The sequence below is a fragment of the Passer domesticus genome, chromosome 19 (assembly GCF_036417665.1).
Source record: "Passer domesticus isolate bPasDom1 chromosome 19, bPasDom1.hap1, whole genome shotgun sequence".
NCBI lineage: Eukaryota > Metazoa > Chordata > Aves > Passeriformes > Passeridae > Passer > Passer domesticus.
In genome coordinates, this window is record NC_087492.1 from 11,837,960 (window position 1) to 11,863,981 (window position 26,022).

Sequence of the window (26,022 nt, forward strand, 5' to 3'; positions counted from 1 at the left end):
TTCTGGCTAACATTATCACCAAAAAAAAACCAATTTCCATGCTGGGAAGCTGCTTATCCAAATTTTGCCCAGCCCTGATTATATCTCACTTCTTTGGGAACGATTTAAAGGAAGATCATATTATAAATTCACTTGTATTTCCTCCCCTGCCGCCTTCACAGTAAAAAACTAAAACCTCACATAAAATATCTGGGTTTTCTCAGTCCTCAGTTACAAATCACTGGATTTCATGTGCTTTCCCACTTGTCTTGTTCAAATATAGATTGTGCCATGCACAGAAATGCAGAATTATTTAAGGCTCAATAAAAAAAAAGAGACTCTAAAGCTGTTAGTTTTTCCAGGTGTTTGTGTCTTTGGGCTGAATTCAGGGGGAAACCACTGGCAGCAGAAGTCACATTCCCTCTCCAAAAGGATCATTTGGACCTTACTGAAGCTTTCCAGAAGTCAGAATAAAATACTGCAAATTCTTATCCCCATTTTAGTTCCCGTGTCTCAGTTGTGACATTTGCCAGACAGAAAATTCCTGAAATGAAACCAGATGCAGCAGGAATGATATGAAACAGTTTTATCCAGGAGAGAAGACCCTTGGAATATTATTTTCCTGACTATGAAATGGAAACTATGTTTAGAAAATGAAGGGCTTTTCCTGTTTAAGAAGGAGGGCACAGGGAGGCAGAGCTTTTGTGGTGCAGGTTCTGTGTGTTGCCCTGAATTGGCTGCAAAATTCCTTGGAGAAAAAACCTGGAACTTTCTCCCCGTGGGAATGTTTTCACTGGTTTCACACAGCTGATGGAAAGCTGGGCTGCTGATAAATTACTTGCCTCAAAAGAAAACACAGGAGAGGCTTTTAGGGCACCTTGAACTCTTGTTGGAGTGCCTTGGGATCATTCCAGTGATGCCACAGCTCAGGATACAGGGAATTCTTGGTTCTCCTTCCCTGCTTTCCATCACCAGTGCAGAAGGGGCTGGATCCACCTGCCCTTCCCTCCCAGAGAGTTTCCAGCAGCTCCCAGGGTAATGAAATTTCCTTTTCCCATGTTACAGTCCCAAATACCCTCATGGACATGGAATTTCTGATCCAGCTGGATGAGGAGTTACCATTATGGGCTGAAGGTGTCACCCAGCTTCTGCGCCCTCATTTCCTCTGCAAAAGGCACAAATGCAAAGCTGGGAAAGCCCTTCCCCCACTTTCCCTCCAGCTTTGGTGGATTTGGCTTCTCAGTGAGCCACCCTGGGCAAGTCCCCCTGCCCCCAAATTCCACACAAACCCAGGAGCCAGGAAAAGGCTTCCCTGTGAAAATACCCCTGCAGAAATGGCTTTCCTGGAGTTTCCTGCATACATCCAAGGCTCAGCCTGGCACTGTGTTAATAGCTATGAGCAGAATTAATTAAAACATAATGCATGGCCTGGGAAATGAAACTCAATTTCACCCTGGCTCTGGAGCCCAGTTATCCCAATGTGAACGTGGTAAGAAGTGTTGGGAATGCAGGTGAATATCCTGCAAATTAAAGGGGGAATGAAGTGTTTTCTAATTTTATCTGGAAAAACACGTGAAGGATGGCAGGGGGGCAGCTGGTGCAGGATTAATCACTTCCCAACCCCTGTGGCTGGGCTTTGGGGACACTTGAATGGCTGCCTGCTTGATCAGGGAAAAGAAAGGGAATTTTGGGCAGCCTGCCCAGCACACACAAAAGGTGTCATTAACTGCCTGCTACTGCCCAGTTTTTCCAAGTTAGTTTTCCTTAAAGACTTTTATTGAAGCAATTATTTTCTATTTTTCCTCATGTAAAAAAATCCATGGGAAGAACTGAAATGTTTGTGCTGTGCAATTGCTGCCCATGATCTTTATGGAGTTTTAAGCAGTACAGAAAATTATTGACTTGCGACTCTGAGCTGTCTATGAGAATTTATTCCTTCCCAAGCAGCAGCCAAGGAGAAATCTTCTGGCTCTTTCTTATTCCAATTTTTTCCATCACTTTGTTGTTATGGATCTGAACTCCTGTTGACTCCCAGGCTTGTTTTTGCCAGAATAACAGGCACATCCTATTGGACCACTGAGCTTGTGGAGAGGTGAGGGACAAAGGAAATTCTGGGGGCTCTTGGATGGCTGGAAGCTGCTGCAGAGGAGAAGATGCAGCCAGCTTTGGTTTTGTGGCTTTCAAGGTTTTGTGTAAATCCTTGGATTTGGCATGGCATAAAAATCTTCCAGCCCACCACAGCCCTGGTGGGGTACCAACCATCAGCAAGGCTGTGGTCACTGGGGCTCGTGGGGACACTGCAGAAGGGCCTGGAGATGTGGGACCCTCCAGCCTGACCTTCTGTACCCCACTGAGCTCCCATCATTGAGTGCTGACTCTGGGGAGCAGCTGAGGGAGCTGGGAAGGGGCTCAGCCTGGAGAAAAGGAGGCTCAGGGGGCCCTTGTGGCTCTGCACAGCTCCTGACAGGAGGGGACAGCCGGGGGGTCGGGCTGTGCTCCAGGGAACAGGGACAGGAGGAGAGGGAACGGCCTCAGGCTGGGCAGGGGAGCATCAGGGTGGACATCAGCAGGAATTTCCCCATGGAAAGGGTGCTCAGGCATTGCCAGGGGCTGCCCAGGGAGGTTTGGAGTGCCCATCCCTGGAGGTGCCCACGGAAGGGCTGGGTGTGGCACTCAGAGCTCTGGGCTGGGGACAAGGTGGGGATGGGTCACAGCTTGGACTGGATGGGCTGGCAGGGCCTTTCCAGCCTCAGGGATCCTGGGAATCTGGGGCCATGTCTGAAGTGGCAGGAGGGTGCTGGAGTGCTGCAGGTGTGACCAAGGCAGGGCTTTAGATCACCCAGCTCAGGTGCTGGCTGTTCAAGTCCCAGTTGTCCAAAGTCCCTAAAGCCACACGTGGCTGTGAGCTCTCCCTGCAGTGGGGCTGCAGGGCTGGGGTTGGGTTTATTGCTTCAGCAGTTTGTGATCTCAGACTCCCAAAATCATTTAGGTTGGGAGGGACCTTAAACCCATCTCATTCCAGCCCCTGCCAGGGCAGGGACACCTTCCACTCTCTCGGGCTGCTCAACAACCTGTCCAGCCTGGCACTCCAGGGATTCCAACCCCATTCCTGGTGGGATTGGTGACTGTGCCTGAGTTTGCTCTTCCCATGACCCATTAGTGCAGGAGTGCTGCTGCATCTCTGCCTGTGCTGCTGCTCCTCTGCTCTCCTGGCCTGGCTTTTGTTCAGAGGAACAAAAAGTGCTTCATTCTCCCTCCTCTTCTTCTTCCCCCTCTCCTGCACAGCAGATCAGAGCGGGCTGAGCCCACAGGGCTCACATTCTGTTCCTTAGAAAGAATAAAGAAAAACTGGGTCAGGGCTTTGGACTCACACTGCCCTTGTCTCCCACCAGCCAACACGTCCTAGGGGTTTGTCCTGTTGGATGAAATCACATCTGAATCCAGAATCCTTCATCAGCTTTGTTTTCAGGATGACAGGGAGGGGATGTGTTGCAGTATATTTTATTTTATCATTTTTGCTAAATGTGGCTCTTCTACAATCTCTGAAGAGCTTGTAGAGCCTACAAGTAGGCTTTTGTCATCTTCAGTATTCAGCATTGCTATCTAAGGATGACCTCAATACCTTTTTTGCCCAAGAAGAATCCTGGGATGGCTGTTGAAAAAGGAAGGCTGTTGGCTGGGTGATACCACAGCTGTTTAATCACACTGCTGTGACTGAACTTCTATCCCCGGTGCAGCTCTTTCAAGGAAAACTTGCCCTGCCAAGTGGCCAAGAGACAAGGCTGAATTAGTCCTTGGTGCTGAGGGCATGGAAGGAGCCTGGAGAAATCCCTGTGAAAATCCAACATATATTGGTTTGAACAGACAGGTGTGTGCTAAGGAAGGCAGGAGCTTCCCTTGAAATGGAAAATATAAATCCCCTCCCTCTGAATTATTATAACTTTGAAATTAAGGGGCTCTCAGGCAAAGATATGGGAATAGGAATAAACAGTTTTTTATTCGGGAAGAAAATGAAAATAAAATAAAAATGCAGTAAAACAAAACACCACTGCCAGAGTCAGAACAGGCCCTGTCCCCCTGTGGGCAGGGTGGTGGCACAGTCCCATCCCATGGGGGCTCAGCCCTCCTGCAGTGCCAGCTGTGCTTCTGCTGGAGCAGGGATCCTGCACAAGGGGGGAGTTTTCCTCTGCAGCTCCAGGGCTGCTGGAGATGGGCCTGCTCTTCCTCTGGGAATGCAGGGCAGCAGAAAGCTGCTCCTCTGGCAATGCAGTGGGCAAAGGCTGCTGTGCTGTTCCAGGCTCAGATTGGATCCAGGTAGGAATGCTTGGCTCCTGCCCTGGGCACAGCATCTCCCCATGGGATGCTGGAATTTGATCAGCCATGCAGGGACACTCAGTGGCCATGGACAGCAGAGATCTCCTGGAGGGAGGATTGGCTGTGGGAGAGATAAAGAAAACTGCCCCATGAGCAGCAGAGAACTGCCCTAACAGATGGGGATAGAACACACATCCCCATCTTTCAATGCAGGACACATAAATATGGCATATCTGAGATGTGGGACCTGCCAAGGGCTTGGCAGTGACCCTGCCCCAGTGCTGAGGGAGAGCTGCTGTCTGAGCTGGGGTTTCCTGGGAGCAGCCATCTCAAGATCTCTATTTCCAGGCAGTTCCATAAATTTGAATGAAATTCCATGTGGCAGGGAATTTTATGTGTTTAAATATGAGCTTGGAACACTGTGGATGCTTCAGAGATTAGTTCCAAACTGAATTGTGTTTGTTGTCTGCAGCAGGGCAGGGACTGGGATTGTGCCTCTGTGCTCAGGTGAGACCCCACCTGCAGAGCTGCCCCAGCCCTGGCCCAGCACAGGCAGGAGCTGGAGCTGCTGCAGGAGCCCAGAGGAGGCTCCAGGATGAGCAGAGGGATGGAGCAGCTCTGCTGGGAGGAAAGGCTGGCACAGCTGGGAATGCTCACCTGGAGAAGGATGTGGGGATGTCCAAGGCCAGGCTGGATGGGGCTTGGAGCAGCCTGGGACAGTGGAAGTGTTCCTGCCATGGCAGGGGTGGCACTGGATGGGGTTTAATGTCCCTTCCACCCCAAACCACTCTGGAATTCTGTGAATTCCAACAATTTAAAGTGGGAATTTGTCAGTAGGAGCAGAAGCTGTGGATTCTTGGAGCCCAGCCCAGGGAAGGAGTTCCCATCCAGGCTCTCCAGGACACTCAGTATGAGCAAGACTGGGAAAAGGAAGGAGGAGCTCACCAGACTTTAACACTGCTTGGAAGCACCAAATGAAATCAGTTTTGTGATCTGGGTGAAATGTTTAACTCAACATCTCACATTATAAATGTGATTATAATAAAAATTTCACATTATAAATGTGACTATAATCAACATTTCACACTACAAAAAAGCCACTGCAATAAAAAGGACATTCTGATGAGCAGCCTTGGCTCTGGAGATGTCTCATAAGTGAATCAGCAAGATCAATAAATAAGCCCTGTCTCTGCTTTACCTTTTCTCTTAATATCACAGTTGATGGGATTTAAGTGCGGGCAGCTCAAACAGGAGAGGACAGGACAGGGTTTGTCCCAGCAGTGGCACTGGGGGACCACAGTCCTCTCACTGACATCAGGAACTTTCCCAAGCATGTGTTGAAGTCAGAAGGGAGGAGAGGACAACATGACAAGCAGGACAGTAAAGAGGATTTGAATGGCTGAAGAGCAGGGGTGTAAAAAGCAAGGGAACAAATTCCAGGCATCCCCCACCACAACAAAGGGGTTTGTCCTCAAGGTTATTGAGATAATCCCATTTTTCCTCAGGGCCTCTGTAACCACCCATCACTCTGCTTGCCACAGCCTTTCTGTTCCTCTCTGCTGTCACTTTGAAGCTTCCCCTGGTTTGAAAAGCAGCTCCAGCATTCCCTACCCTTGGTTCCCTCCCAGTGGCTCCGACACGGGGAGATTGACAGTGGCCTTTATCTGAAAGCAGAGTATGAATTTTAGTCAATAGAGAATGAGGGCTGCTCTCAGATTTCATTTTGTTTTCTCAGCCTGGTTAATTGTGGGCAGGAATTGCTGTGCCTGTCTGGGCACAGTGCTGTGAGAAGCTGCCTTTCAGTGCCTTAATTGAATTCCTGCGTGCAGGGACCGTTGGGATGCTGGGGATGCAGAGCTGATGGTATCACACAGGAGGGGCTGAGCAGCCCTGCCCCAGCAGCATTACACATCAGTGCTTGTAGCTTGGGTATAAATATTATTGCAGATATTATTATTCACAGAATCACAGAATCACTGGGTTGGAAGAGACCTTCAAGATCAAGTCCAACCCAGCCCCAACACCTCAACTCAACCCTGGCCCCCAGTGCCACATCCAGGCTTTGTTAAACACACCCAGGGATGGGGACTGCACCACCTCCCCGGGCAGCCAGTCCAGAGCTTTATCACCCTTTCTGTAAAAAACTTTTTCCTAATATCCAACCCTTGATGCAGCTTGAGGCTGTGTGCTCTGGTTGTGTCAGTGCTGCCTGGAGAAAGAGCCCAGCCCCAGCTGAGCACAGGCACCTTTCAGGAGCTGTAGAGAGTGTAAGGTAACCCCTGAGTCTCCTTTTCTCCAGGCTGAGCACCCCCAGCTCCCTCAGTGCTTCCTCACAGGGTTTGTGTTCCATATATATTAACTTCCTTGTAAAAGTCAGGGCTGCTTTGTTTTTGGGAGAGAGAAATCGTGGCAGCATTAACGATTGATTTAAATGCCATGAATTCCTTTGAGGATGAAGATTCCATGGACCAAGCCTTACACCAGCTGAAAATGCTGAAATTTGGGAGCCTGAAGCCAGAAATGCTGAAGCAGCATAATGTATTGTTTCCCTGGCTCCCTCGTGTTCACAGCTGTGATAAATTCAGAGGATGAACTGAACCCCAGCCTTTTCTCCTGCCTGATGAGATTCGGGTTTAACATCCCAGCCAGGTCCAGGCTTGCATTCATTCCAGGGATTTCATGAATTTCACCATCTTTGCTGCAAAGCAGGGCTCAAAGCTGCAAAATTACTTTCCTGCAAAGTGAATGTTGTCAGTTTGAGCTTCCTGATTGGGAAAAAAAGATCCATTTCCATGTCCCTTCTGAGCTTTTTGTAGGAATTTGCCCATCTGGCCATGGTTCTGTGCAGTCTCCTGGGTGTGAGCAGGCACAGAGTCTTCAGCAGCACAGACTGGGGCTATAAATAAGCAAAGAGCAGGATTTTTTTTCCTTTTTTCCTTTTTCCCTCCTGAATTCCTCCCATCCTTACTTATTCTCTGCAGCAAATGTAATATTTCACCTATTTCATGGGCAGTGGGAAGGTCAGTCCTTTGCAGAAGCCAGCACTGGAGTTGTGGCCTGGCTGTTCCAGGTTCCTTCTGAAATTCTGAACAACTGTTTTATACTTTGATTCCCCATCTTTAAAATTGGAATAAGGAGTCTTTTTTTGTGCCTTTTTATGCAGCAGAGAATATATTTGGCCACAATGCTCTGCAAATACAGCTCCCAGTGAATTGCCACTAATTCCAAGAATAAAAATCACATGTTACCCTGAATGGATGGTCATGGAATCTCAGAATATCCTGATTTGGTGAGTTTATCCTTTAAGAGATAAAGAGTTCCTTTATCCTTTAAGATATAAAGGAACAGCTTATAATTTATGAGGACCTTGGGTGTATTTTCTTCAGTTTGAGCTTTGTTGGAAATGAGGGTTTTGTGAAGGACTCAGTAGCCAGTGCTGCACCAAAAGCCACCACAGCTCATCACAGCCCTGGCTGTACAGGGGTGGGAGCAGCTTCTGGGGCTATTCTCACCTCTTTGCCATTTACTGTTAGATACTCACACTGTTATCAAACTGATATAAATGAAACCACAGAATCATTAAGTCTGGAAAAGACCTCCAGTGCTGAAGCCCAACCTGAACCATATCACAAATTCCTACACTTTTGAACAATAAAAGTTTTAAATATTACAAAATAGGCTTGAGCTGCTGTTCAAGTAGCTGGGAAGCTGTGGCAGGGCAAGAAACAAGGTAAAAAGTAAATTCCCTGAAGATCAAGCCCTGGAGGTCCTGGCTGGTGTGACTTTGCAGGGTGCTGGCCTGGGGGAGCCTGTGCTGAGCCAGGCACAGCACGGTGCTGCTCCATGGGCTGCCCCTAATTCTGCACTAACTCACCCCAGGCTAATTAAGTTTGTGAAAGAGTCATCAGGGAATTGGCTACAGGGCCTTTGTTTGGAGAGCACAGTGCAGTGTTTGGGTTGGGGCAGCCAACCACTGTGATCCCATTGTGATCCCACTGTGATCCTGTTGTCATCCCATTGTGATCCTCTTGTGATCCCATTGTGATCCCACTGGGATCCTGTTGTGATCCCACTGTGATCCCATTGTGATCCTGTTGTAATCCCATTGTGATCCCGCTGGGATCCTGTTGTGATCCTCTTGTGATCCCGTTGTGATCCCATCATGGTGCCCTTGTGATCCCCTTGTGAACCCATTGGGATCCTATTGTGATCTTATTGTGATCCCATCCTGATCCTTTTGTGATCCCATCATGATTCCATCATGATCCCTTGGTGATCCTGTGGTGATCCCATTGTGATCCCATTGTGATCGTGTTGTGATCCCATCTCAATCCCATCATGATCCCATTGTGATCCTGTTGTGACCCTTTGGGATCCTCTTGTGATCCTGTTGTGACCCCGTTGGGATCCTGTTGTGATCCTGTCCTGATCCTTTTGTGATCCCACTGCGATCCCATTGTGATCCTGTTGCAATCCCATCATGATCCCATTGTGACCTTGTTGTGACCCCACTGTGCCCTCGGAGCCGGAGCAGATCCAGGAATGTGCCTGGAGCCAGCAGGGTGGGCAGGGGGTACCTGGCACCACCTTCCTGAAAAATATCCCATTGAACTGGAGCACCTGGAGAGGGAGAGGAGAGGAGAGGAGATGCTTCTCCTCAGGGTGACACGCTGCCTTCTGGCCTGGACCTGCACCCAGTTCCTGGTGTCCCTCATGCACCTTTCCATCCCTGCTGGAAGCTGTCCCTGCCTGGGTAGGGGTTGGGTTAAGGTCCCTTCCATCCCAAACCACTCAAAGATTCTCTGATTCCATGAACCTGCTGCCAGCCCGGTGACCGAGGCTGTTCCTGGTGGGAACTGCTCCTCTCTTGAGCAGCTTTAGTAATCCTGACATTTTGTCACTAAGTTGGGCTCAGGTTGCCTGGCTTCAGGTGGATCTTGAGGGGGCCAAGATGTCACAATTCCCTGGTTTTTGATACAGAGACTGCCAAAGGGATGGAGTTGGTCAGAAGTGGTCTCAGCCTGACTCAGAGTCCTCATCTGAAAGGCAGAAGAAGCTCTTGGAGGGTGTGGAATTGCCAACATTCACAAGAGTTGGGCTGATTTATCAGCCTGATTTCTTTGGTCTGTTCATCTGGGGCTGTTTGGGGTGCAGGGGAACAGAGCCCCACGTGGGAGCAGCCAGGAGGAGGGGAAAGCTGGAAGCAGAAATGTGGGGTCAGAGCAGAGGCTGACACTGGGACAGGGAAACACGGCAGCTGATGCAAGAAGGAGAGGCTCTTGGTGACCAATAAATCCAATTAAACCAGACTTTTTTTGGCTCCAAGGGGTACCAGCAGAGATTTTAACGCTGTCCTGAGCCCTGCTGAGAGCCCCCAGCCCTGCTGGAGTGTTTACTGCTCTCCTGCCTGTCTGTGGGAGCAGCAGTGCTGTCTCTGCTGTGTTGTCTCTCACATGCATCCGTGGGCGTCCTGTGCAAATCACAGCTTGTTTACTTACCTTTCACAGAAACCTAGGATGAAGTGTGCCCACAAAAGGAATTAAAAACTTAGCAAGCAGGAAGGCAAAATTGTCCTTTTCCAGGGAAGACATTGAGGATGACTGGCAGTCCTCAGTGTGTACCTGCGCTGCGTCTGGAAAATATTTTGACAGAAAAAGCTGAAAGCAGACTTTGGAGTTTAGATTTTTTTTTTATTTAAAGAACCATGGTGTAGAACACAGCTTTGATGCCTTAATGGAATCTAGAGAGCTCAATAATATGTTTCAGGTTTGGATAAAAGAGAGGTAAAATTGCTTCCAGCACTTTTTTGCTCAAGAAAAACAAAGCCCAAATCATCTCTCTGTGATGTCTCATCTGTAGTAGTTTAGCAGTGTGATGTCTAAGTGCAGCTTTGGTAGAGCTTGCTGGGACTTCTCAGCTCAGGAAGGAGATCCAAAAGGACTGGTACATGCTCTGAGTTCCTTTATATTGACCTTTCTTTGAAATAAAGGACACAAACTGAAGCCAGGTCCAGCTGGATGGGTTGATCTTCCAGGATCATCTGCCCGTGGCTCACTGGGACATGCAGGAGGTCAAGGAGAGGTGGCAGGAGAATGTGTGGGTGAAGAAGGAGCTCCTGACACATGAAAAAACCCATTCCAAAGGTGAAAGCAGTCAGATCCCTCAGGGAGAATGCAGACACGATCCAAGTGTGAGGGTGGGATTGGGAAAGCCAAAGCCTCTCTGGATTTGAATCTGGTGAAGACCTGGAGGGCAACAACAAAACCTGCTGTGTGTCAGCCTGGGGTGGAGGGAGACCAGGGGCTGCTCCTGGTGGGGCAGGGCAGCTGGACAAGGGTCAGGTCCCCAACACCACCTTCATCTGGGCAGGGCTGGACACTGCCAAAGGAGCTTTTACATGGAGCTGAGATTTAACCTGCAGCCCCCTCTGCTGCAGCTGTAATTCCATATTCCCTCAGGACTCCAAGGAAGAGGCCCCAGGAGCTCAGGCTGTGCATGGCACCTTCATAACCCCAGCTCCAGGAGTTCTTCCTTTCCCTCTCATCTCTCCTCCTGTGCTGCTTCTCACCAAGAGCTCTGTAGATTTTGGCCTTTTCAGCCTGCTGAGCATTTCCCCCATCTCTTTATCTGCTTTTTACCTGTACATCCTTATCCTTCTTGTGGAGACAGTCTCATCTGCAGGGACTGTGCTGCAGATAAGGAGCAGCAGGTCTGGGGGGGGTTCAGTTATTTGAAGGGGATGGAAGCAGCCAGCTCCAGTTTATCTGCTGTTGCTCCTTGTTAATTGTCACTGGAGAGAAAAGGGGTTTTATGTTTCCAGTGATGGAGAGCTGATAATTTTTTTATTTTACATTCTCACTCGTTCCACTTTCATGACTCACATTGGAAAGGAAAATATATTCATCTAAATGATCATGAGATAGCAGCTGAACAGCTGCTTTCTTTGGGCCAGGCTGCTCCCCCTCATTCCCAGGACAGGATGAAGCCAAAGACACAAATGGTCCTGCCAGCCTGGGCACGGGGTGGGGGGCACACACCCCTCGAGCTGGCTTCTTGCTGGCTCTTCCCCTCTGGGGTGGATGGAGCTGTGTCAGCAGCATCGCAGAATCCCAGAATGGTTTGGGGTGGAAGGGACCTTAAAAACCACCTTGTTTGGGCAAGGACACCTTCCACTGTCCCAGGCTGCTCCAAGCCCTGTCCAGCCTGGCCTTGGGCACTGCCAGGGATCCAGGGGCAGCCACAGCTGCTCTGGGCACCCTGTGCCAGGGCATCACCACCTCCCAGGGAAGGATTTCTCCCCAGTATCTGATCCCCTCCTCTGTCAGTTCAGTGCTCTGGGGAGGTTTGGGATGTGTTGTACTCCTGCAGACATTTTCTGCTCCTTTTCTGCTCCCCTTTTCCCTCGGCTTTGGAAGTGGACATGCTGCACCCAGGTCTTTTCTCCTCCTTTTTGGCTGATGGTAAAAATTCTTGTTGGAAGGAGCTAAGCAATTTCTTCCTCCTCTTGTAGCTCTTTGCACTTAGTTATTTTTATGAAGGAGGAATAATGATTTGCAGATGGCAGAGCAGAGCCCTGTAAGAATATGCCTTTCCTTGGAATGTGTCTTTTCACCGTGGGTTGAAGCCAACAGATTTAAGAGTCAGAGTGAAATCACATGAAGCTGATCAGAGACTGCCAGATTTGATCTGCCCAGCTCTGGATTTTTGGTTCCTCCTTCAGTTTGGTGGCCCTTGTCATGGAGAGTCTCAGGAGTGCCCAGGGTCCCTGGACCTGCCCTTCTCAGGGGTGTCAGTGGGTGCTGCCTGAGGGAACCCCCCAGACATGTGAGTCATGGCTTCACTGCTCAGCCTCTGAGATTTGGGGCTCATTATTCTGGTTTTTAAATCCTCTCAGCATCCAGTTCTCACCAGTCCTTGCACTCCTCGACTGAGTCACCGTTGGAGTTTTCGAAGATGTTTTCTTCCCGTGCTTCCCTGCAGGTTCCCTGCTGTTCTAGAGATTTGATTTGATGGTGTGGTGTGGATGAGCTCAGAAACCTGTGATTGTTTGGCCAGCAGTGGCAGTGACAGTGTGACTGTCAGGGTGACTGTCAGGGTGACTCTCACTGTGACTGTGTGCAGTTTAGGGTTGTTCCTGCAGGTACCAGCAGGGGTAGGACAGCCCTGGGCCTGCATGCTCAGCTCAGCTCCTGGGTTTAGGGCAGGCAGAGTCTGTGCCATGGCATCTGTAGGAACAGATTTGTGTAGAAATTAGCTGTTTGGTCTTAATGAGCCTCATTAGTGCAGGAGGGAGCTGGGTGCTGCCTCCCTCTCCCTCTACAGCAGGGAGACATCAGGGACCAGGGGCCTTTCCTGTGCACAGCCAAGGCAAAAACAGCTTAAAAGCTGTTCCAAGAAATCCCTGCCTTTGGAGGAGTCTGACTCTGCTGCTCCCACCTGCCTCCCTGGCCCTGCACAGGACAGCCCTCTCATCCTCTGTGTATGTGGCCAGCCAGAAAAGACAAAAGCTTTTCTTTTTTCTTTTCTTTTTTTAATTTTTTTTTAGGTTAATTGTTTATTCTGCTTAATAAGGACTTAATTACAGCTTGGCCTTCTTGCTGGTGACTGAATATTTTAGTCCTTATTCAGTGTCTGGTGAGGTTTGTAGGAATTTTGTATTGATTTTGATAGGCCTTGCCTTATGCCTAAAAAATGCTGCTTCCACCAGGCACTGCCAGGAGCATCTCCAGAGACCCAGGAGTGTGGGCTGCCCAACCTAAGCTCTTCCTAAACAATCCCATGTGTGGCTGAGCTCTGTGATCCCCATCTCACCTTCCTGGAAATCTCTGTGTCTGCCCCCACAGCTGGGCTGTCTGTGGGTCGGGAGGGACACAAGTGGAGGGACAGATTTGGGTTGGAAGGGACCTCAAAGCCCACCCAGTGCCTCCCCTGCCATGGGCAGGGACACCTCACACTGTCCCAGGCTGCTCCCAGCCCTGTCCAGCCTGGCCTTGGGCACTGCCAGGGATCCAGGGGCAGCCACAGCTGCTCTGGGCACCCTGTGCCAGGGCCTGCCCACCCTCCCAGGGAACAATTCCTAATTCCCAATATCCCATCCAGCCCTGCCCTCTGGCTGGTAAAGTTTCTCTCCAAAGCAGGAAGGGAAAATGAGAAAAAGAATGGTTTTCAGCTTTCTTTTCCTTTTTTGGGGTGTGAAAACTCTGAGGTTTGGTTTTCATTTAGAAAATGCAGGAAAGGGAAACACTACCAGTGTGAAAATGAAATACAACAATGGGGTTTGGGCAAAGCAAAGCACTTCTGAGAAAAACAGCAACTACAGTTCCATTGTCCTGAATAATTGTTGCTGCCTTTTGGAGGGAGTTGAACACCCCTTAATTGTGGATTGCAGATGATGTGGGCTGTGACCCCTGACAATACAGAAATTAATGCCTGCCTTTGAATCCCACATTTGTTTAACAGCTGCTATTAGTTCATTTTAAGGGATTTTACAGGTCTGGGACTAGGCCCAAGTCCCTCTGCCACCATCGCAGATGCCACTGGCAGCACCAAGGATTGCTGTGCTTTGTGCAGCACGTGTGGGACCCAGCAAAGTCTGGCTTTAAGGCAGGTGGAGTGGGGAGAAGTTAAATCAGCTGGTGTGAAGCTGATTGCCACCATGGAGGGTTCACTGGGCCTGGGGAGCAGCCTCCACAGTTAAGCCTGTGCATCTTCCCAGTGCTCCCAGTAAGTCACTGCAGTGGGCAGAGTGGATAAGCTCCAGGAGAGCAGTGCCTGTGCCTCTGTTCTGCTCTGGTGCCTTATCTGGGACTGCTAAGGATGAAGGGAAATTTCCAGATGGTATTTTCATGGAAATGGAGTTCCTGGTGCCTGGTGGGTTGTCTGGGCTGAGCCCTGTCCGTGGGATTGCTGCTGGGACCTCTGTGCCAGCCCCATTCTCTCTCTCCAGGCTGGGCTTGGACTCCTGGCCAAGGACAAGGCTGGGGTTTAGGCAAATCACCCCCAAACACCCTCATGGCATTCTGGAGTCCTTTGGGGTGGAGGGGACCTTAAATCTCACTCCATCCCACCCCTCCATGGGCAGGGACACCTTCCAAGCCCCAGTGCCCAGCCTGGCCTTGGGCACTGCCAGGGATCCAGGGGCAGCCACAGCTGCTCTGGGCACCCTGTGCCAGGGCCTGCCCACCCTGCCAGGGCACAATTCCTAATTCCCAATATCCCGTCCATCCCTGCCCTCTGGCAGTGGAAACCACAAGGAGAAGTTTTTCCTGCCGGCTTTTCTGGAGCACATGGAATGTGGGTCCCTGGAAGCTGAGTCACGGCTCTGTGCTGGAGACATCTGTCTCAGCAGTAATTAGAGGAGATGAAACCCATCAGTGACAAGCTCTGTCCCAGCAGTTGGAGCTCAGATTCTCATTTCATGCTGCAGAAGGATGAGTAATTCTAAATAGCTGTGAAGACGTTTAAAAGCACCCAAACCATGACAGACAGCAGAGAGCAAATGAGAACAAGGTGAGTTATTAAATGCCTGCTGAGCACACACAAAGCCCCATTATCACTGAACATTGATACAGGAGCTGTGTGTGTTGTACCTGTGCTCTGCTCCCCTTGGCTGGGACAGCAAAGGCTCACCTGAGCCTTTCTGTTAAGCACATCCAGAGGCTGGAGAGGGGCTGGGAACACAAACCCTGTGAGGAAGCTCTGAGGGAGCTGGGGGTGCTCAGCCTGGAGAAAAGGAGACTCAGGGGTTACCTTACACTCTCTACAGCTCCTGGAAGGTGCCTGTGCTCAGCTGGGGCTGGGCTCTTTCTCCAGGCAGCACTGACACAACCAGAGCACACAGTCTCCAGCTGCACCAAGGGAAATATAGGTTGGATATTAGGAAAAAGTTTTTTACAGAAAGGGTGATAAAGCTCTGGACTGGCTGCCTGGGGAGGTGGTGCAGTCACCATCCCTGGGTGTGTTTAACAAAGCCTGGATGTGGCACTGGGTGCCAGGGTTGAGTTGAGGTGTTGGGGCTGGGTTGTGTGGTAGCAGGCCCCCAGCTGGGTAATCATTAGCATTAACTCTATGATTTAGAAGGCATGAAAGACACTTTATTATTAGAAATCTAGTTCTTATAGAAACAATGGTGGATTTAAGATCTGATTGGTCTCAAAGTGAAAGCCTCTCACACACTATTGGTGGCTATCAATAACACACTCTAGAGAACCATATCTATAAACAATGGTTACAGAAAAAGAGATGATAATTGTTTGAATTCTCTTCTTCTAAGTTTCTCACAGCTTCCACACAGATTCCCAGAAATTTTCTGGGAAAGTCTGTGCCCACTCTCTGTGGCCAGAGAGCAGCTGCCACAGGGTTGGACTTGATGATCTTGAAGGTCTCTTCCAACCCAGTGATTCTGTGAATTTTCCAGCAGCTCCGTGGGCTCTGGGCTGGGCTGGAAACAGGAATTCAGCTACTCTGTCCTGGTGCTTTCAGCAAGAAGTCCTTCATTAGAAATGCAGGGGGAGCACTGGGGGTGGAAGGAGTCTGTGCCCTCGACAGGAGGCTTGGAACAGCCTGGAATTGCAGGGAGGAGCAGGAGGAGCCCAGCCTGTCCCTGTCTGAGCAGGGCACTGAGGGAGATGTGAGCTGCAGGCAGGATTTATCCCTGCTCCAGCTGGGTGTGGATAACTGTGCTTGGCAGAGCTCCTTTCCAGGGGAGCTCAATGAGCAGCTTCCAGTTAAACCAGTGGAGAGCTGAGCGGGGCTCCCAGCAGCTCCTTTTGCAGCTTTTTAATTAAACAAAAAGTTTTGCCAGCGTTTTGTGCCAGGAGTGGGCACTGCTGATGGCATTGGCACTGCTGGGTTCAGGGGCTGGGATCGTGCCCAGGGCCTTTGGAGTGCATGGAAATGTTTCCATTTTCCTTTAGGGACTTGGCTCACACTTTCCAAGGGCAATTTGAAGTGGAGCCAGAACGTGGCCCAGGTCTGATTTTAAAGGGAATTTGGTTGAAGGCTTTTCACTGCTTTGAGTCCTGCAGTGACTTTAAGGCTGCCTGGTGACTCACAGGGAAAATAAAATAAAATAAAATAAAATAAAATAAAATAAAATAAAATAAAATAAAATAAAATAAAATAAAATAACCTTAACATGCAGGCATGACTTGCAAAATGTGGGCAGTGTTGGAGAAGTTCCTTTCCTGTGTGACTTTGCAGGAGCAAAGGGATGCACCACAGTCATCCCCAAGGCTGCAGCAATGAGCACTTTCTCCAGCAGAAAAATTTGGGGATAAATATGGGAGCAATTAAAATGGGATCTTCTGATTTTCTGCTTTGTTTCCATCTCTTTTGGTTTTGTGTGTTCACAGGAAATTTCTATATTTGTTATTTTACACTCATGCCAAGCCCAGGGATGCTGATGAATTAGGGACTAATAACAATTAGTGTTGAAATCGAAACAAATGAGCAAGGAATGAGTCATAATTTTGGTGTGAGGACACAGCACTGCTCATTGTCCCTTCTGCCTTGCCCACTTCCTACATTCAGCTTTCCAAAACTCATCATTTCTATTTGGGTTTGCAGATGCATTTCAGAAAAAAACCCTGAAAAGTTTCCAAACTGAAGTTCAGAAATGTAGAGTTGATGAGGATGTTTGGTTGCACTAAATCTGAAATTTTGCTCCATTTCACTTTTATTATCAATTATTGAGGGTTTTGAACTTCATGCAAACCCAGAAATGCAGACACCCTCCACTCTGATGAGCTCTAAATGAGGCTCCATCCTTTCTACTGAAATGCTCCATTTCCTTTTTGGCAGAATTTCACTGGAATCACCACATTCCAGATTTTTAAAGGTAAAGTTTTTAGATGCTTTTGACTCATCTCTGTTTTTCAGACATGAGCAGACTGAATTCACAGCAAATCCCTGTCAGGGAAAAGTGTGAGAGCAGACCAGGGATGTTCATGTCCTTTGTTTTCAGGGTGCTGTGGGGTCTCACAGGTCAAGTCATGGATCATGGAATATCCTGAGTGGGAATGGACCCACAGGGATGACTGACCCTGCCCAGACACCCCAACAATCCCAGCCTGGCCATCCCTGGAGCTCCTGGAGCTCTGGCAGCCTCGGGGCCGTGCCCATTCCCTAGGGAGCCTGGGCAGTGCCAGCACTCTCTGGGGGAAGAACCTTTCCCAAAACCCAACCCAAACCTGCCCTGGCACAGCCCCAGCCATTCCCTGGAGTCTGGCTGTAAATCTGTGTCTGAGGATGTGTCCTGGGCTGCTGCTCTGGGTTTTGGAGCCTCTGTTGTTGTTTGAAAGAATCAAATAGAAGGAGCTGCTTCAGCAGAGATGTTATTAGTGCTGGGTGCCCTTGAATGGCAAGGCTCGGATTTGGAGGAAAAAGCTGAAATGAGACATTTTCCATTTTATGATTTTGTCTGTGGAGAAAGTCCTTTTAATCTCAATTTAATGAAAGTCGGCTCAAGACGTGTGAGTGACTGGGAGTGCTTGGGAGAGACAGGAGCAAAGCTTGAGGGGGACTCAGAGCAAGATGAAATTCTCCCTGAGATGAGGCAGAATTTGGAAGGGGATGGGTAACCACCATCCTCCTGTTTGGAAGGACCTGATTTTTCATTTTTCATTTCATTTTTCATTGGGGGATTCCAAGCCCTTGTGATAGATGAGCAATGCCATGGGTGACTCTCACAATTAAAAGGCAAATATCCTGTATGTCTGTTAGGAGAAGTTTTATAGATTTATAGTTGTGTTTTACCCCCCTTGTGCTGTTATCAGGGGTGCCCTGGGTTTGGGACATTTGGGAGGGTCACTCGTTCCCATGGCAGCACCTGAGCTCCAGTCAAGGTGTCAGGCAGTGATCTCAGCACTGGGCAGGGAAGGAGGAGGGGATGGACAGAACTTTGGGAGGGCCAAAGGGTTAAAAGGGGAAACCTCCATTGTGTGGGTGAGCACATGGTGGGAAAACCCTCTGCTCCTGGTGCTGTAATATTTTCTCTATTCAGTCTTCTGTTGTATTTTTGATAAGGTTTAACAAACCTTTCTAAAATTTTGGAAGTGAGTAGCATCTCTCATGCTGTTTATATTGGAAGGGATTTCCATATACTAGGTGACACGTGTGACAGAATGAATTAAAGTGGTGACAGGAACATCAGGAGCTCCCACCTTTAGCAGCCTCTCAGCCCAAAATACCAGGGCCCAGTCTGGCCCTGTTTGTGGGGATGTCCTTCATCCTCCTGCCCTGGTCCTTTTCCCAGTGCCTTTCCCACAGCCTTTCTCCTGGTGCAGAGGTGGAATAGGCTGGGGGTGTGCAGGGCACCCACCCATCCCCAGGGCAGGGGGCTCCTCTGGGCCTTGATCTTGTCCTTCATTGGTGCCTCACAAAAGCCCATCAGAGAGCCCCACCCAGCCCTGCCCATCCCCAAGGGCTACCAAGTGACTTCCAAAATATTAATCCAGAGAGGAATGTCTCCTCCATGGGTTTCACATGGAGAAATCTCTAAACAGGTTTGCACCAGGAACTTGTCCAGGTGGGTGGGTGGCATCAGAAAGGGCTTTAGACTCGCTGCTTTCTGAGGACATCACATCTGCTGGCAGAGCCACTCTGTCCCCACGGGGTGGGACAATCAGTCCAGGCTGTTGTCCCTGAGAAGGCTGTCCCATGTCCCCTTGCTGAACATGCCAGGAGCCCTGGAGGAGCAGCAGTGCCCTGCTGGGTTTGTGTCCAGGTCCAGAACCCAGCACTTGTTGCCTCTGGGTGTTGGTGTCACCGAGGTCCTGCAGATGGGCTGGGGACTCTGCTGTGAATGGCTTCAGTGGGGAGCAGAGCCTGCCCAGACAGCCCAGGAGCTCTGGGGGCTCTGCCAGGGCTGGTGTGAGAAATGATGCTCACTTCCAAAAATGTAAAAGGTTTGTTAAAACCTTATCAAAAATACAATAGAAGACTGAATAAAGAAAATATTACAGCACTGGGAGCAGAGGATCTTTCCCATCATGTGCTCACCCACACCATGGAGGTTTCACCTTTTAACCCTTTGGCCCCTCCCAAAGTTCTGTCCATCCACTCCTCCTTCCCTGCCCAGTGCTGAGATCACTGCCTGACACCTTGACTGGAGCTCAGGTGCTGCCATGGGAACGAGTGACCCTCCCAAATGTCCCAAACCCAGGGCACCCCTGATAACAGCACAAGGGGGGTAAAACACAGCTATAAATCTATAAAACTTCTCTTAGCATATAGATAATATTTGCCCTTTAATTGTGAGAATCAACCATTTTGTTACTCATTTATCACAATGGGGTAGCAGGGGAGGGGTACCAGGGGTGGGGTATGAAAGATGGGGTAGCAGGGGTGCTGTGCCAGGGGTGCTGTGCCAGGGGTGCTGTACAGCCCCACCCACACCCCGTGGGCTCCCTCCTCGTCCCAGGCAGCTCACTGCCCAGCCCTCAGCTGCTCTCAGAGCTGCAAGGGCACAGAGCTGTTATGGTGCTGGTCCTTTGTTGGAGACATACAAATGACACAACTCTCCAAGGTCCTTGTGACAAACAGCGTGGTTTGTTGTTCAGAGCTTTCTTTTACAGGCAGCTCAAGACTCCCAGGTGTAGGCAGCTCACTGGTGTGACCCTCACCCAGCCCAGCTGCTGGCCAGTGAGATTCTGCAGCCCAGGGTGGAAGGGGGCAGGTGAAGGTCCCTGACTGTCAGCCCAGGGACTCTGATGGCACAGAGAGCTGCTGATGGGAGAGAATCCCGGAATCCCAGGCTGGTTTGGGTTGAGAGGGACCTGAAAACCACCTGGTTCTACCCCTGCCATGGGCAGGGAAGGGAAGGGACACCTTCCACTGTCCCAGGGTGCTCCAAACCCCATCCAGCCTGCCTTGAATTCCCTGGGTGAGGAATCCATGATAAGAAATCCATGCTTTTCCCTGGACTCTGGCTCTAACTGAAGGAAGGGAGAGCAGTTCTCAGCAGCCTGAGCTCCTTCCCTCCTGCTGCTCAGCCCTGCCCAGTCCTGCAGCTGTAGGAAGAGGAAGGGCTGGAGGACCAGGACACTGAGTCCAGGGCAGGATGTGTAATGAGCTGTAAGAATGATCTTCCTGGAAATGTCTGATTAGAGAATAATAATTTTCCTCTTCTTGGTGGGAGGGGTTGAGGCTCTTTTCCAGGGAATGGCAATGGATTCCTTCTGTTAGAATCAAATCTCAGAGTGTGTGAGCTCCTGTGAATGCACCCAGAGAAATAAATGGAAACAGTCACTGTTTTTATCAACAGGCTCCCTTGGGAAAAAGAATTCCACAGGAGCTCTTTTATGGCCCTGTAATAGCAATTTGGGTGAAATCTGACTGCATGGTGGGGCTGGATCACTTCCACTGCTCTTATCCCTAATTGGGAGATCAAGCAAAAGAGGAGGCAGGGGAAAGATAAGGACTGGGCTGCTGTTATTAAAATGTAATCTTGAAATTACCCAGTGCTGGCTGAGATTTATTGCTGCTAACTGGGCTGGCAGGGCCTTTCCAGGGAGTCGGGGCATTGTTATTCTGGAGAGAGATGTTTATTTATTATTTCTTATTATAATTAATCTATTTCTATTTGTTTATTTCTATTTCTTGAGGGATACATTAATTAATGATTTTTAAAGGGTTGTGTTATGGAAATAAAAACAAATGGATGCTGGGTGACCTTAAATAATGACTATGAAGTTGTGGACTTTGAAGTGAAATTCTTAAAATTTATTTGATATTTAGGGAGACTTTCATACAGAACAGAATGAGGGAAAGCCCAGCAGTATCCAAAGAGTAAACAGAATCCTGTCTGATAAATGCAGGAAAGTTTTCCTGTCTGGTTTTCCCACAGTCTTTGTTCTGTACATTTCACACAAAATAAGTAATATCAGGTCCTAAACTTTGTAAATAAATCAGTGAGGTGAGGCCGTGACCCCTGCAGGGCTGGTTTGCCTTGCTTTGATCCAAAGCCTTGGAGTGCAGCTCATGCAGAAATGACTGTTTGCACCAATATCCAGCACAGTTTAATTCACTGCAGGGATTTGACTGCTCAGGAAAACAGGGCTTTTATTGCCTGTCAGGATTCCTTAAGGGTTATCCCTCCACTCTTGGCAGTGTGCCTGTGCTGCTTAGCTCTCCCAGTTCAGCTCCTCTGGTAGAACTTTATTGCCAGTCTTTGATCAGTAAAAGTAGAGGTTGAGCTTTAAAAGCCTCCAGCTTGGCACCAACCTTTGTTCTTGGAGACCTCAGGCCCAGTTCAGGTCCTTGTGTGCTGTTTGCTAGTGACCAAAAGGAATTTGTCTCCTGATCCATCCCAGCATCACACAATGGATGATCCCACCTGCTCTGTGCTCTGAGGAACATGGAAAACATCCCAGAGCAGGTCTTCACTCTTCTGGTACCTGGGGGCACTGACTGTCCACGAGTTACTTCACAGTGTTTGGGAAGAGGAAAATTAAAAAGAGTTCCTAAATGGCGCAGGGTACTCTAACCTGGAGAAGTTTCTGAAAGCATCTTCTCAACTGGGATAATGCACAGGACGTGGAGATGGAGATTAGAACACCTGGAACAGACACTGAAGTTTAAAATGTCCCTAAAAGAAAAATTCCTGCTGTTCCAGGAGCTTGAGCAGGCCCCACTGGATGGGACTGCCCATGCTGTGACAGCTCTGTCCTCCTGACTGTGCCCCAGTCAGGGGCTGGAAAAGGAGGGGACAAAGGTAAACAGCACAGAAAGAACTTGTCAGGCTGCTCAGGGGAAGAACCAAGACAGGATTTCACACCTTCCCTGCCTGACCCAGCCGTGCCCTGACTGGGACCTCCTCACATCCGTGTCAGGCATCCCTTCAGAGGAACTGTAGGATAATTCAGGATAACTCTGGGATCCCCTTCCAGCCAAAGCCAAGGCCCAGCACTGGACCAGCTGTGCCAGGATCTGCTCAGTCAACCCTTCCCTGCCATGTGTGGGACACGTGGGTGGGACTGGGGCAGCTGCAGGTGGCAGAGGTGGCTGTGACAGTGCTGGGGGTGGCTCTGCTGTCACCTCAGATCTCCTCATGGAGCTGGCACTGAAGGTGCTGAAGGTGCTCTTGTCACAGCTCATCCCAAACTGCAATTTGAAATGTGCTCTGCCTGCCTTGGCTGGGGTGGGGTTTCGCTCAGGGAGGGCCCCTGAGGCTGCTCTGCCAGAAAACCTTGGGTGGTTTTTGAGCTCTGTGTTTCTTTAACTGCAATAAATAATGCAAACACATAAATTCACCGTGGGACAGGAAGGGGATGGATTGACCGAGATCCCTTTGCATTTTCATCCACCAACAGAAGGTCCATTAAGGGGGATGTAACACCTGCATGCACCACAGCCAGCAAGAGCCTGAATGAGAGATGTGGGACTCTGGGCAGCTCTTCCAAATGCAGTTTATTGTATCCAAGGTGTTACAGCAGTCCAGGGTCATGGGTGACAGAGCCTGCACCTACAGCTTCAGCTCCAGCTGCAGGCAGGCCTGGGGACCCTTTAGTTTTGGTTACAATGCATTGTATACTTTTCTTTGCTGAGCATCTTAATACAGAAGGACCAATCTATACCTTGACTTTTACCTACAGCCTATCATAACTGCTCTCATTACCATATTATGGTCATTACTATCCAGTCACATGAGTTAGTATGTTACAGCTTAAGCTAGAAGTTGTTTTTCAGTTTTCTTGCAGTGGGAAATTCCTAGACCTTTTTTCTCCTTGCCACATTGGCATGTTTGTTTGCCTGTGGTATCTTTCTGCTTTTCCTAAGACCTACTTCTGCTTGGTGAAAACATCTTTTTTGGTTGTGGTCAACATATCCTTTGTTCTAAATCATAAAACCTCCTTTCAACTCAAATTAACCTTTGTTTTATTATTTGTCCAGTAGGACTGGCTCAGCAATTGTCAATTTACACATCTACTGCTCTTCTATATCAAAACTTGCTTCCATCTCTATTCCACTCTCAGGTTCTGCATTCAGAGATCTTTCTGCCAAGCACAAATATCTGTGAGACTTCCCTGTCAAACTTCCATCCTTCCCAGCCCTCCCCAGGCCCTTTCTGGGATCAGCACAAAGCTGCTGCTGTGCTTGGGGGAGGTTGAAACCCTGGGAGAGAGCCTGGGAGTTGTGCTGCTGTGCTCAGGGAGAGCAGGAATTAACATCCAAACGAGGCTTAGAACCAGATCAGGCTGAGTGTTAATGCCATTAATTATAAAAATGGGATTCAGCTCTGGTTTTAATCAGCCTGTGCAGAACAGGAGGAAAAAAAAATATTTTTGAATCAGACACATTTTTGCTTCCAGCCTCTCCAAATCTGTCTCTGGGCTGCTCCCTGACTGTGCTGGTGGAAAGGTTGCATTTCTGGCTGCTGTGAGAAGTTCAGGGGCTCAGGAATCAGTGGCCACTCACCCAAATTTTGTCTCCACCAAGGAAATGCTGTGGGTTTTGTTAAACCAAAATCTCACAGTGAGCACAGGCCCTGGCCACTCACCAGGAACATCTGGAGAGGAAAGAGAGAGTCCAGATGGCCACCAAGGTCTTGGAGTGTTCCAGGGACAGATCAGCTGTTGTGACCCTGAGAATGCCCCCAAATTTCCCATCAGAACTCCCTCTCAGAGGCTGCTCTGTCCTGCTGGGAGATGTTTCAGGAGCTGCCCACACCTGAAGGAGCTGCTGGTGCCACCAGGATGAGGAGCAGCCATCAGGAGGTCATTTACCCAAGAGAGCCTCTGCTCAGGGCTTTTCCAGGGATTTACAGGAGTTTTAACATCCTTTTTGGGAGCTCTGTGACAGTCACTTATCAGGGAGTTTGCTGATGGCACATTCAGAGCCACAGAGATTTCTCAGACTTTAAACTTCCATACTGTAAACTTTCCTGCTTCAAAGTGTTCATTATTTCCAAGGACATGATGGCTCCACTGGAGAGGGGATTTTAACTCTGCCAGGGAAAACAAGCAGATGGTGGAGAGAGTGGCAGAACTGTGGCAGAGCTCCTGCTCTCAACCATCTGCTTTGGAGCGTGGCTGGACATTTCCATCCTGCAGCTGGGCAGTGGCAGGAGCAGCCCATGGATCTGGATCTGCCCTGCAGAAATGGGCACATCCTGGTGCCCCTCCCTCACGAGGGGTCCCAAATCCTGCTGGCCCTGCCTGGCATCACTGCAGGGACAGCTGGTGGCACTGCAGTGTCCCAGGGGCTTGGCAACACAAAGGCAGGTTGGGTGCTGGCTCCCTCTGACTCTGCTGGGCACCAGCTCTGGGCATTGCCTCCTGTCTGACCCACGGGAGCTGAATGGGATTCCCAGTGCCCAGGGCTCTGTCACTGCAAGGAGCTGGAGCTGCTGGAGCGGCCCAGAGGAGGCTCCAGGATGAGCAGAGGGATGGAGCAGCTCTGCTGGGAGGAAAGGCTGGCACAGCTGGGAATGCTCACCTGGAGGAGAGAAGGCTCTGGGATGAACTTGTTGCAACCTTCCAGGGCCTGAAGGGGCTCCAGGAGAGCTGGAGAGGGACTGGGGACACAGGATGGAGGGACAGGACACAGGGAATGGCTCCCACTGCCAGAGGGCAGGGATGGATGGGAGACTGGGAATGAGGAATTGTTCCCTGGGAGGGTGGGCAGGCCCTGGCACAGGGTGCCCAGAGCAGCTGGGGCTGCCCCTGGATCCCTGGCAGTGCCCAAGGCCAGGCTGGATGGGGCTGGGAGCAGCCTGGGACAGTGGAAGGTGTCCCTGCCATGGTAGGGGAGTAGGATAAGCTTAGGAAACATCCTAGGTGTGGCTTTGAGCACAACCAAGGAGTAAAGTACCTCACCTGTGTCCCTGCATGTCCCCGTGTGTCCCTGCTCAGTCACATCACCCAGTCCCCACACCCAAACCCTGCCTCTGTCCCTCCCTCTGCATTTTCCTGCTCTAAACTCAGGAGCTGCTCTTTTGACAAATTCCTTGAGCAGTTTCCCAGCAGCATGGGCAGAGTCACAGCCAATCCATGCAGGAACATCCATGGTGGAGCTGTGCTCCCTCCCAGCACCTCCCCATCAGGAATGGTGGAATATCTGTAATTACAGTCACAGAGCAGTGGGGATGTGCTGGAGTCACAAAGGCTGGGAGCAGCTCCATGGAGCTGGGTGCTGTCAGCTCAGGAGCTGCTCCATCCCTCTGCTGCCTCTCTCTGCATCAATAATTCTGTTCCAAAACCACCTCTCATGGTTCCAGTGCTCCCTGGCACCTTCCCCCTCCTCCTGCCACTCCCCACATGGAATCTGTCAGGCTGAAGAACCAGCTGTAGATCGTTTCCTCCAAAGGCTTTTTGTGCATGAAAAATAGATCAAAATCCTGGAGAGCTATTTATGCTGGTTTATTTTTACAGCTCTGACAGAAATGGTAATAGGAAAATGAGATCAAGATGCTTTTGCTACATTACTGGCAATAAAATAATAAAAAAAGAGCAACCTCCAAGCAGATCAGGGTCAGATCCTGCAGGTAATTTCTGTGCTGGGAGTGCACAAAGCCCAGCGTGTTCAGCTCCTTCTCAGGGCCTCCAGGTATTGTGGATGCTGGTTTTGAGGCACTTGTCTTTTATGAGTCTGTAATAATCTTTGCATTATGCTATTACAACATAATCAGGTCCTTGTCACGCTGCCAAGGCTGAGCAGATAACATCAGAGCACTGAGGAATTTCAGCTCTAAACTCATTAGGAAGACCCAGATTTGTTCCACGATAGCTG

General features: G+C 49.6%; 1 protein-coding gene and 1 long non-coding RNA gene across 3 annotated transcripts in view; both read left to right on the forward strand.

Annotated features, from left to right (window-relative positions):
* GALNT17 (polypeptide N-acetylgalactosaminyltransferase 17) overlaps positions 1-26,022 on the forward strand; it is a 212,985-nt gene that overhangs the window by 161,331 nt on the left and 25,632 nt on the right. The gene's annotated exons all lie outside the window — the stretch shown is intronic.
* LOC135283708 (uncharacterized) lies at positions 8,907-9,959 on the forward strand. The gene is made up of 2 exons (XR_010349372.1): positions 8,907-9,046; positions 9,274-9,959. It is a non-coding gene; the product is annotated as an uncharacterized LOC135283708 (long non-coding RNA).